Below are 12,005 nucleotides of genomic sequence, written 5' to 3'. Positions count from 1 at the left end.
TGATCAGTCTGTCTGTATACCTATCTAATCTGTCTGTCTGTTGGTCTGTCTGTATACCTATCTGATCAGTCTGTCTGTATACCTATCTAATCTGTCTGTCTGTTGGTCTGTCTGTATACCTATCTGATCTGTCTGTCTGTATACCTATCTGATCTGTCTGTCTATTGGTCTGTCTGTATACCTATCTGATCTGTCTGTCTGTTGGTCTGTCTGTATACCTATCTGATCTGTCTGTCTGTTGGTCTGTCTGTATACCTATCTGATCTGTGTGTCTGTTGGTCTGTCTGTATACCTATCTGATCTGTCTGTCTGTTGGTCTGTCTGTATACCTATCTGATCTTTCTGTCTGTTGGTCTGTCTGTATACCTATCGGATCTTTCTGTCTGTTGGTCTGTCTGTATACCTATCTGATCTGTCTGTCTGTTGGTCTGTCTGTATACCTATCTGATCAGTCTGTCTGTATACCTATCTGATCTGTCTGTCTGTTGGTGTGTCTGTATACCTATCTGATCTGTCTGTCTGTTGGTCTGTCTGTATACCTATCTGATCTGTCTATCTGTTGGTCTGTCTGTATACCTATCTGATCTGTCTGTCTGTATACCTATCTGATCTGTCTGTCTATTGGTCTGTCTGTATACCTATCTGATCTGTCTGTCTGTTGGTCTGTCTGTATACCTATCTGATCAGTCTGTCTGTATACCTATCTGATCTGTCTGTCTGTTGGTGTGTCTGTATACCTATCTGATCTGTGTGTCTGTTGGTCTGTCTGTATACCTATCTGATCTGTCTGTCTGTTGGTCTGTCTGTATACCTATCTGATCTGTCTGTCTGTTGGTCTGTCTGTATACCTATCTGATCAGTCTGTCTGTATACCTATCTGATCTGTCTGTCTTTTGGTCTGTCTGTATACCTATCTGATCTGTCTGTCTGTTGGTCTGTCTGTATAGCTATCTGATCTGTCTGTCTGTATACCTATCTGATCTGTCTGTCTGTTGGTCTGTCTGTATAGCTATCTGATCTGTCTGTCTGTATACCTATCTGATCTGTCTGTCTGTTGGTCTGTCTGTATACCTATCTGATCTGTCTGTCTGTTGTTCTGTCTGTATACCTATCTGATCTGTCTGTCTGTTGGTCTGTCTGTATACCTATCTGATCTTTCTGTCTGTTGGTCTGTCTGTATACCTATCTGATCTTTCTGTCTGTTGGTCTGTCTGTATACCTATCTGATCTGTCTGTCTGTTGGTCTGTCTGTATACCTATGTGATTCTTCTGTCTGTTGTTCTGTCTGTATACCTATCTGATCTTTCTGTCTGTTGGTCTGTCTGTATACCTATTTGATCTTTCTGTCTGTTGGTCTGTCTGTATACCTATCTGATCTGTCTATCTGTTGGTCTGTCTGTATACCTATCTGATCTGTCTGTCTGTATACCTATCTGATCTGTCTGTCTGTTGGTCTGTCTGTATACCTATCTGATCTTTCTGTCTCCTGGTCTGTCTGTATACCTATCTGATCTTTCTGTCTGTTGGTCTATCTGTATACCTATCTGATCTGTCTGTCTGTTGGTCTGTCTGTATACCTATCTGATCAGTCTGTCTGTATACCTATCTAATCTGTCTGTCTGTTGGTCTGTCTGTATACCTATCTGATCTGTCTGTCTGTATACCTATCTGATCTGTCTGTCTATTGGTCTGTCTGTATACCTATCTGATCTGTCTGTCTGTTGGTCTGTCTGTATACCTATCTGATCTGTCTGTCTGTTGGTCTGTCTGTATACCTATCTGATCTGTGTGTCTGTTGGTCTGTCTGTATACCTATCTGATCTGTCTGTCTGTTGGTCTGTCTGTATACCTATCTGATCTTTCTGTCTGTTGGTCTGTCTGTATACCTATCGGATCTTTCTGTCTGTTGGTCTGTCTGTATACCTATCTGATCTGTCTGTCTGTTGGTCTGTCTGTATACCTATCTGATCTGTCTGTCTGTATGTCTGTCTGTATACCTATCTGATCGTTCTGTCCGTTGGTCTGTCTGTATACCTATCTGATCTGTCTGAATGTTGGTCTGTCTGTATACCTATCTGATCAGTCTGTCTGTATACCTATCTGATCTGTCTGTCTGTTGGTCTGTCTGTACACCTATCTGATCTTTCTGTCTGTCGGTCTGTCTGTATACCTATCTGATCTTTCTGTCTGTTGGTCTGTCTGTATACCTATCTGATATTTCTGTCTGTTGGTCTGTCTGTATACCTATCTGATCTGTCTGTCTGTTGGTCTGTCTGTATACCTATCTGATCTGTCTGTCTCTTGGTCTGTCTGTATACCTATCTGATCTTTCTGTCTGTTGGTCTGTCTGTATACCTATCTGATCTGTCTGTCTGTTGGTCTGTCTGTATACCTATCTGATCAGTCTGTCTGTATACCTATCTAATCTGTCTGTCTGTTGGTCTGTCTGTATACCTATCTGATCAGTCTGTCTGTATACCTATCTAATCTGTCTGTCTGTTGGTCTGTCTGTATACCTATCTGATCTGTCTGTCTGTATACCTATCTGATCTGTCTGTCTATTGGTCTGTCTGTATACCTATCTGATCTGTCTGTCTGTTGGTCTGTCTGTATACCTATCTGATCTGTCTGTCTGTTGGTCTGTCTGTATACCTATCTGATCTGTGTGTCTGTTGGTCTGTCTGTATACCTATCTGATCTGTCTGTCTGTTGGTCTGTCTGTATACCTATCTGATCTTTCTGTCTGTTGGTCTGTCTGTATACCTATCGGATCTTTCTGTCTGTTGGTCTGTCTGTATACCTATCTGATCTGTCTGTCTGTTGGTCTGTCTGTATACCTATCTGATCAGTCTGTCTGTATACCTATCTGATCTGTCTGTCTGTTGGTGTGTCTGTATACCTATCTGATCTGTCTGTCTGTTGGTCTGTCTGTATACCTATCTGATCTGTCTATCTGTTGGTCTGTCTGTATACCTATCTGATCTGTCTGTCTGTATACCTATCTGATCTGTCTGTCTATTGGTCTGTCTGTATACCTATCTGATCTGTCTGTCTGTTGGTCTGTCTGTATACCTATCTGATCTGTCTGTCTGTTGGTCTGTCTGATCTGTCTGTCTGTTGGTGTGTCTGTATACCTATCTGATCTGTGTGTCTGTTGGTCTGTCTGTATACCTATCTGATCTGTCTGTCTGTTGGTCTGTCTGTATACCTATCTGATCTGTCTGTCTGTTGGTCTGTCTGTATACCTATCTGATCAGTCTGTCTGTATACCTATCTGATCTGTCTGTCTTTTGGTCTGTCTGTATACCTATCTGATCTGTCTGTCTGTTGGTCTGTCTGTATAGCTATCTGATCTGTCTGTCTGTATACCTATCTGATCTGTCTGTCTGTTGGTCTGTCTGTATAGCTATCTGATCTGTCTGTCTGTATACCTATCTGATCTGTCTGTCTGTTGGTCTGTCTGTATACCTATCTGATCTGTCTGTCTGTTGTTCTGTCTGTATACCTATCTGATCTGTCTGTCTGTTGGTCTGTCTGTATACCTATCTGATCTTTCTGTCTGTTGGTCTGTCTGTATACCTATCTGATCTTTCTGTCTGTTGGTCTGTCTGTATACCTATCTGATCTGTCTGTCTGTTGGTCTGTCTGTATACCTATGTGATTCTTCTGTCTGTTGTTCTGTCTGTATACCTATCTGATCTTTCTGTCTGTTGGTCTGTCTGTATACCTATTTGATCTTTCTGTCTGTTGGTCTGTCTGTATACCTATCTGATCTGTCTATCTGTTGGTCTGTCTGTATACCTATCTGATCTGTCTGTCTGTATACCTATCTGATCTGTCTGTCTGTTGGTCTGTCTGTATACCTATCTGATCTTTCTGTCTCCTGGTCTGTCTGTATACCTATCTGATCTTTCTGTCTGTTGGTCTATCTGTATACCTATCTGATCTGTCTGTCTGTTGGTCTGTCTGTATACCTATCTGATCAGTCTGTCTGTATACCTATCTAATCTGTCTGTCTGTTGGTCTGTCTGTATACCTATCTGATCTGTCTGTCTGTATACCTATCTGATCTGTCTGTCTATTGGTCTGTCTGTATACCTATCTGATCTGTCTGTCTGTTGGTCTGTCTGTATACCTATCTGATCTGTCTGTCTGTTGGTCTGTCTGTATACCTATCTGATCTGTGTGTCTGTTGGTCTGTCTGTATACCTATCTGATCTGTCTGTCTGTTGGTCTGTCTGTATACCTATCTGATCTTTCTGTCTGTTGGTCTGTCTGTATACCTATCGGATCTTTCTGTCTGTTGGTCTGTCTGTATACCTATCTGATCTGTCTGTCTGTTGGTCTGTCTGTATACCTATCTGATCAGTCTGTCTGTATACCTATCTGATCTGTCTGTCTGTTGGTGTGTCTGTATACCTATCTGATCTGTCTGTCTGTTGGTCTGTCTGTATACCTATCTGATCTGTCTATCTGTTGGTCTGTCTGTATACCTATCTGATCTGTCTGTCTGTATACCTATCTGATCTGTCTGTCTATTGGTCTGTCTGTATACCTATCTGATCTGTCTGTCTGTTGGTCTGTCTGTATACCTATCTGATCAGTCTGTCTGTATACCTATCTGATCTGTCTGTCTGTTGGTGTGTCTGTAAACCTATCTGATCTGTGTGTCTGTTGGTCTGTCTGTATACCTATCTGATCTGTCTGTCTGTTGGTCTGTCTGTATACCTATCTGATCTGTCTGTCTGTTGGTCTGTCTGTATACCTATCTGATCAGTCTGTCTGTATACCTATCTGATCTGTCTGTCTTTTGGTCTGTCTGTATACCTATCTGATCTGTCTGTCTGTTGGTCTGTCTGTATAGCTATCTGATCTGTCTGTCTGTATACCTATCTGATCTGTCTGTCTGTTGGTCTGTCTGTATACCTATCTGATCTGTCTGTCTGTTGTTCTGTCTGTATACCTATCTGATCTGTCTGTCTGTTGGTCTGTCTGTATACCTATCTGATCTTTCTGTCTGTTGGTCTGTCTGTATACCTATCTGATCTTTCTGTCTGTTGGTCTGTCTGTATACCTATCTGATCTGTCTGTCTGTTGGTCTGTCTGTATACCTATGTGATCCTTCTGTCTGTTGTTCTGTCTGTATACCTATCTGATCTTTCTGTCTGTTGGTCTGTCTGTATACCTATTTGATCTTTCTGTCTGTTGGTCTGTCTGTATACCTATCTGATCTGTCTATCTGTTGGTCTGTCTGTATACCAATCTGATCTGTCTGTCTGTATACCTATCTGATCTGTCTGTCTGTTGGTCTGTCTGTATACCTATCTGATCTTTCTGTCTCTTGGTCTGTCTGTATACTTATCTGATCTTTCTGTCTGTTGGTCTATCTGTATACCTATCTGATCTGTCTGTCTGTTGGTCTGTCTGTATACCTATCTGATCAGTCTGTCTGTATACCTATCTAATCTGTCTGTCTGTTGGTCTGTCTGTATACCAATCTGATCTGTCTGTCTGTATACCTATCTGATCTGTCTGTCTATTGGTCTGTCTGTATACCTATCTGATCTGTCTGTCTGTTGGTCTGTCTGTATACCTATCTGATCTGTCTGTCTGTTGGTCTGTCTGTATACCTATCTGATCTTTCTGTCTGTTGGTCTGTCTGTATACCTATCTGATCTTTCTGTCTGTGGGTCTGTTCGTATACCTATCTGAACTGTCTGTCTGTTGGTCTGTCTGTATACCAATCTGATCAGTCTGTCTGTATACCTATCTGATCTGTCTGTCTGTTGGTCTGTCTGTATACCTATCTGATCTTTCTGTCTGTGGGTCTGTTCGTATACCTATCTGAACTGTCTGTCTGTTGGTCTGTCTGTATACCTATCTGATCAGTCTGTCTGTATACCTATCTGATCTGTCTGTCTGTTGGTCTGTCTATATACCTATCTGATCTGTCTATCTTTTGGTCTGTCTGTATACCTATCTTGATCTTTCTGTCTATTGGTCTGTCTGTATACCTATCTGATCTGTCTGTCTGTTGGTTTGTCTGTATACCTATCTGATCTTTCTGTCTGTTGGTCTGTCTGTATACCTATCTGATCTTTCTGTCTGTTGGTCTGTCTGTATACCTATCTGATCTGTCTGTCTGTTGGTGTGTCTGTATACCTATCTGATCTGTGTGTCTGTTGGTCTGTCTGTATACCTATCTGATCTGTCTGTCTGTTGGTCTGTCTGTATACCTATCTGATCTGTCTGTCTGTTGGTCTGTCTGTATACCTATCTGATCAGTCTGTCTGTATACCTATCTGATCTGTCTGTCTTTTGGTCTGTCTGTATACCTATCTGATCTGTCTGTCTGTTGGTCTGTCTGTATAGCTATCTGATCTGTCTGTCTGTATACCTATCTGATCTGTCTGTCTGTTGGTCTGTCTGTATACCTATCTGATCTGTCTGTCTGTTGTTCTGTTTGTATACCTATCTGATCTGTCTGTCTGTTGGTCTGTCTGTATACCTATCTGATCTTTCTGTCTGTTGGTCTGTCTGTATACCTATCTGATCTTTCTGTCTGTTGGTCTGTCTGTATACCTATCTGATCTGTCTGTCTGTTGGTCTGTCTGTATACCTATGTGATCCTTCTGTCTGTTGTTCTGTCTGTATACCTATTTGATCTTTCTGTCTGTTGGTCTGTCTGTATACCTATCTGATCTGTCTATCTGTTGGTCTGTCTGTATACCTATCTGATCTGTCTGTCTGTATACCTATCTGATCTGTCTGTCTGTTGGTCTGTCTGTATACCTATCTGATCTTTCTGTCTCTTGGTCTGTCTGTATACCTATCTGATCTTTCTGTCTGTTGGTCTATCTGTATACCTATCTGATCTGTCTGTCTGTTGGTCTGTCTGTATACCTATCTGATCAGTCTGTCTGTATACCTATCTAATCTGTCTGTCTGTTGGTCTGTCTGTATACCAATCTGATCTGTCTGTCTGTATACCTATCTGATCTGTCTGTCTATTGGTCTGTCTGTATACCTATCTGATCTGTCTGTCTGTTGGTCTGTCTGTATACCTATCTGATCTGTCTGTCTGTTGGTCTGTCTGTATACCTATCTGATCTTTCTGTCTGTTGGTCTGTCTGTATACCTATCTGATCTTTCTGTCTGTGGGTCTGTTCGTATACCTATCTGAACTGTCTGTCTGTTGGTCTGTCTGTATACCAATCTGATCAGTCTGTCTGTATACCTATCTGATCTGTCTGTCTGTTGGTCTGTCTGTATACCTATCTGATCTTTCTGTCTGTGGGTCTGTTCGTATACCTATCTGAACTGTCTGTCTGTTGGTCTGTCTGTATACCTATCTGATCAGTCTGTCTGTATACCTATCTGATCTCTCTGTCTGTTGGTCTGTCTATATACCTATCTGATCTGTCTATCTGTTGGTCTGTCTGTATACCTATCTTGATCTTTCTGTCTATTGGTCTGTCTGTATACCTATCTGATCTGTCTGTCTGTTGGTTTGTCTGTATACCTATCTGATCTTTCTGTCTGTTGGTCTGTCTGTATACCTATCTGATCTTTCTGTCTGTTGGTCTGTCTGTATACCTATCTGATCTGTCTATCTGTTGGTCTGTCTGTATACCTATCTGATCTTTCTGTCTGTTGGTCTGTCTGTATACCTATCTGATCTTTCTGTCTCTTGGTCTGTCTGTATACCTATCTGATCTTTCTGTCTGTTGGTCTGTCTGTATACCTATCTGATCAGTCTGTCTGTATACCCCTCTGATCTGTCTGTCTATTGGTCTGTCTGTATACCTATCTGATCTGTCTATCTGTTGGTCTGTCTGTATACCTATCTGATCTTTCTGTCTGTTGGTCTGTCTGTATACCTATCTGATCTTTCTGTCTGTTGGTCTGTCTGTATACCTACCTGATCTGTCTGTCTGTTGGTCTTACTGTATACCTATCTGATCAGTCTGTCTGTATACCTATGTGATCTGTCTGTCTGTTGGTGTGTCTGTATACCTATCTGATCTGTCTGTCTGTTGGTCTGTCTGTATACCTATCTGATCAGTCTGTCTGTATACCTATCTGATCTGTCTGTCTGTTGGTGTGTCTGTATACCTATCTGATCTGTCTGTCTGTTGGTCTGTCTGTATACCTATCTGATCTTTCTGTCTGTTGGTCTGTCTGTATACCTATCTGATCTTTCTGTCTGTGGGTCTGTTCGTATACCTATCTGAACTGTCTGTCTGTTGGTCTGTCTGTATACCTATCTGATCAGTCTGTCTGTATACCTATCTGATCTTTCTGTCTTTTGGTCTGTCTGTATACCTATCTGATCTGTCTATCTGTTGGTCTGTCTGTATACCTATCTGATCTTTCTGTCTGTTGGTCTGTCTGTATACCTATCTGAACTGTCTGTCTGTTGGTCTGTCTGTATACCTATCTGATCTGTCTGTCTGTTGGTCTGTCTGTATACCTATCTGATCAGTCTGTCTGTATACCTATCTGATCTGTCTGTCTGTTGGTGTGTCTGTATACCTATCTGATCTGTCTGTCTGTTGGTCTGTCTGTATACCTATCTGATCAGTCTGTCTCTATACCTATCTGATCTGTCTGTCTGTTGGTGTGTCTGTATACCTATCTGATCTGTCTGTCTGTTGGTCTGTCTGTATACCTATCTGATCTTTCTGTCTGTTGGTCTGTCTGTATACCTATCTGATCTTTCTGTCTGTGGGTCTGTTCGTATACCTATCTGAACTGTCTGTCTGTTGGTCTGTCTGTATACCTATCTGATCTGTCTGTCTGTTGGTCTGTCTGTATACCTATCTGATCAGTCTGTCTGTATACCTATCTGATCTGTCTGTCTGTTGGTGTGTCTGTATACCTATCTGATCTGTCTGTCTGTTGGTCTGTCTGTATACCTATCTGATCAGTCTGTCTGTATACCTATCTGATCTGTCTGTCTGTTGGTGTGTCTGTATACCTATCTGATCTGTCTGTCTGTTGGTCTGTCTGTATACCTATCTGATCTTTCTGTCTGTTGGTCTGTCTGTATACCTATCTGATCTTTCTGTCTGTGGGTCTGTTCGTATACCTATCTGAACTGTCTGTCTGTTGGTCTGTCTGTATACCTATCTGATCTGTCTATCTGTTGGTCTGTCTGTATACCTATCTGATCTTTCTGTCTGTTGGTCTGTCTGTATACCTATCTGATCTTTCTGTCTCTTGGTCTGTCTGTATACCTATCTGATCTGTCTGTCTGTTGGTCTGTCTGTATACCTATCTGATCAGTCTGTCTGTATACCTATCTGATCTGTCTGTCTGTTGGTGTGTCTGTATACCTATCTGATCTGTGTGTCTGTTGGTCTGTCTGTATACCTATCTGATCTGTCTGTCTGTTGGTCTGTCTGTATACCTATCTGATCTGTCTGTCTGTTGGTCTGTCTGTATACCTATCTGATCAGTCTGTCTGTATACCTATCTGATCTGTCTGTCTTTTGGTCTGTCTGTATACCTATCTGATCTGTCTGTCTGTTGGTCTGTCTGTATAGCTATCTGATCTGTCTGTCTGTATACCTATCTGATCTGTCTGTCTGTTGGTCTGTCTGTATACCTATCTGATCTGTCTGTCTGTTGTTCTGTCTGTATACCTATCTGATCTGTCTGTCTGTTGGTCTGTCTGTATACCTATCTGATCTTTCTGTCTGTTGGTCTGTCTGTATACCTATCTGATCTTTCTGTCTGTTGGTCTGTCTGTATACCTATCTGATCTGTCTGTCTGTTGGTCTGTCTGTATACCTATGTGATCCTTCTGTCTGTTGTTCTGTCTGTATACCTATCTGATCTTTCTGTCTGTTGGTCTGTCTGTATACCTATTTGATCTTTCTGTCTGTTGGTCTGTCTGTATACCTATCTGATCTGTCTATCTGTTGGTCTGTCTGTATACCTATCTGATCTGTCTGTCTGTATACCTATCTGATCTGTCTGTCTGTTGGTCTGTCTGTATACCTATCTGATCTTTCTGTCTCTTGGTCTGTCTGTATACCTATCTGATCTTTCTGTCTGTTGGTCTATCTGTATACCTATCTGATCTGTCTGTCTGTTGGTCTGTCTGTATACCTATCTGATCAGTCTGTCTGTATACCTATCTAATCTGTCTGTCTGTTGGTCTGTCTGTATACCAATCTGATCTGTCTGTCTGTATACCTATCTGATCTGTCTGTCTATTGGTCTGTCTGTATACCTATCTGATCTGTCTGTCTGTTGGTCTGTCTGTATACCTATCTGATCTGTCTGTCTGTTGGTCTGTCTGTATACCTATCTGATCTTTCTGTCTGTTGGTCTGTCTGTATACCTATCTGATCTTTCTGTCTGTGGGTCTGTTCGTATACCTATCTGAACTGTCTGTCTGTTGGTCTGTCTGTATACCAATCTGATCAGTCTGTCTGTATACCTATCTGATCTGTCTGTCTGTTGGTCTGTCTGTATACCTATCTGATCTTTCTGCCTGTGGGTCTGTTCGTATACCTATCTGAACTGTCTGTCTGTTGGTCTGTCTGTATACCTATCTGATCTTTCTGTCTGTTGGTCTGTCTGTATACCTATCTGATCTGTCTATCTGTTGGTCTGTCTGTATACCTATCTGATCTGTCTGTCTGTATACCTATCTGATCTGTCTGTCTGTTGGTCTGTCTGTATACCTATCTGATCTTTCTGTCTCTTGGTCTGTCTGTATACCTATCTGATCTTTCTGTCTGTTGGTCTATCTGTATACATATCTGATCTGTCTGTCTGTTGGTGTGTCTGTATACCTACCTGATCTGTCTGTCTGTTGGTCTGTCTGTATACCTATCTGATCTTTCTGTCTGTTGTTCTGTCTGTATACCTATCTGATCTTTCTGTCTGTGGGTCTGTTCGTATACCTATCTGAACTGTCTGTCTGTTGGGCTGTCTGTATACCTATCTGATCAGTCTGTCTGTATACCTATCTGATCTTTCTGTCTGTTGGTCTGTCTGTATACCTATCTGATCTGTCTATCTGTTGGTCTGTCTGTATACCTATCTTGATCTTTCTGTCTGTTGGTCTGTCTGTATACCTATCTGATCTGTGTGTCTGTTGGTTTGTCTGTATACCTATCTGATCTTTCTGTCTGTTGGTCTGTCTGTATACCTATCTGATCTGTCTGTCTGTTGGTCTGTCTGTATACCTATCTGATCTGTCTTTCTGTTGGTCTGTCTGTACACCTATCTGATCTTTCTGTCTGTTGGTCTGTCTGTATACCTATCTGATCTTTCTGTCTGTTGGTCTGTCTGTATACCTATCTGATCTTTCTGTCTGTTGGTCTGTCTGTATACCTATCTGATCTGTCTGTCTGTTGGTCTGTCTGTATACCTATGTGATCCTTCTGTCTGTTGTTCTGTCTGTATACCTATCTGATCTTTCTGTCTGTTGGTCTGTCTGTATACCTATCTGATCTTTCTGTCTGTTGGTCTGTCTGTATACCTATCTGATCTGTCTGTCTGTTGGTCTGTCTGTATACCTATCTGATCTTTCTGTCTGTTGGTCTGTCTGTATACCTATCTGATCTTTCTGTCTGTTGGTCTGTCTGTATACCTATCTGATCTTTCTGTCTGTGGGTCTGTTCGTATACCTATCTGAACTGTCTGTCTGTTGGTCTGTCTGTATACCTATCTGATCAGTCTGTCTGTATACCTATCTGATCTTTCTGTCTGTTGGTCTGTCTGTATACCTATCTGATCTGTCTATCTGTTGGTCTGTCTGTATACCTATCTGATCTTTCTGTCTGTTGGTCTGTCTGTATACCTATCTGAACTGTCTGTCTGTTGGTCTGTCTGTATACCTATCTGATCTGCCTGTCTGTTGGTCTGTCTGTATACCTATCTGATCAGTCTGTCTGTATACCTATCTGATCTGTCTGTCTGTTGGTGTGTCTGTATACCTATCTGATCTGTCTGTCTGTTGGTCTGTCTGTATACCTATCTGATCT

This window comes from Lampris incognitus, chromosome 1 (assembly GCF_029633865.1).
Source record: "Lampris incognitus isolate fLamInc1 chromosome 1, fLamInc1.hap2, whole genome shotgun sequence".
NCBI lineage: Eukaryota > Metazoa > Chordata > Actinopteri > Lampriformes > Lampridae > Lampris > Lampris incognitus.
This window is presented reverse-complemented; position numbering follows the sequence as displayed.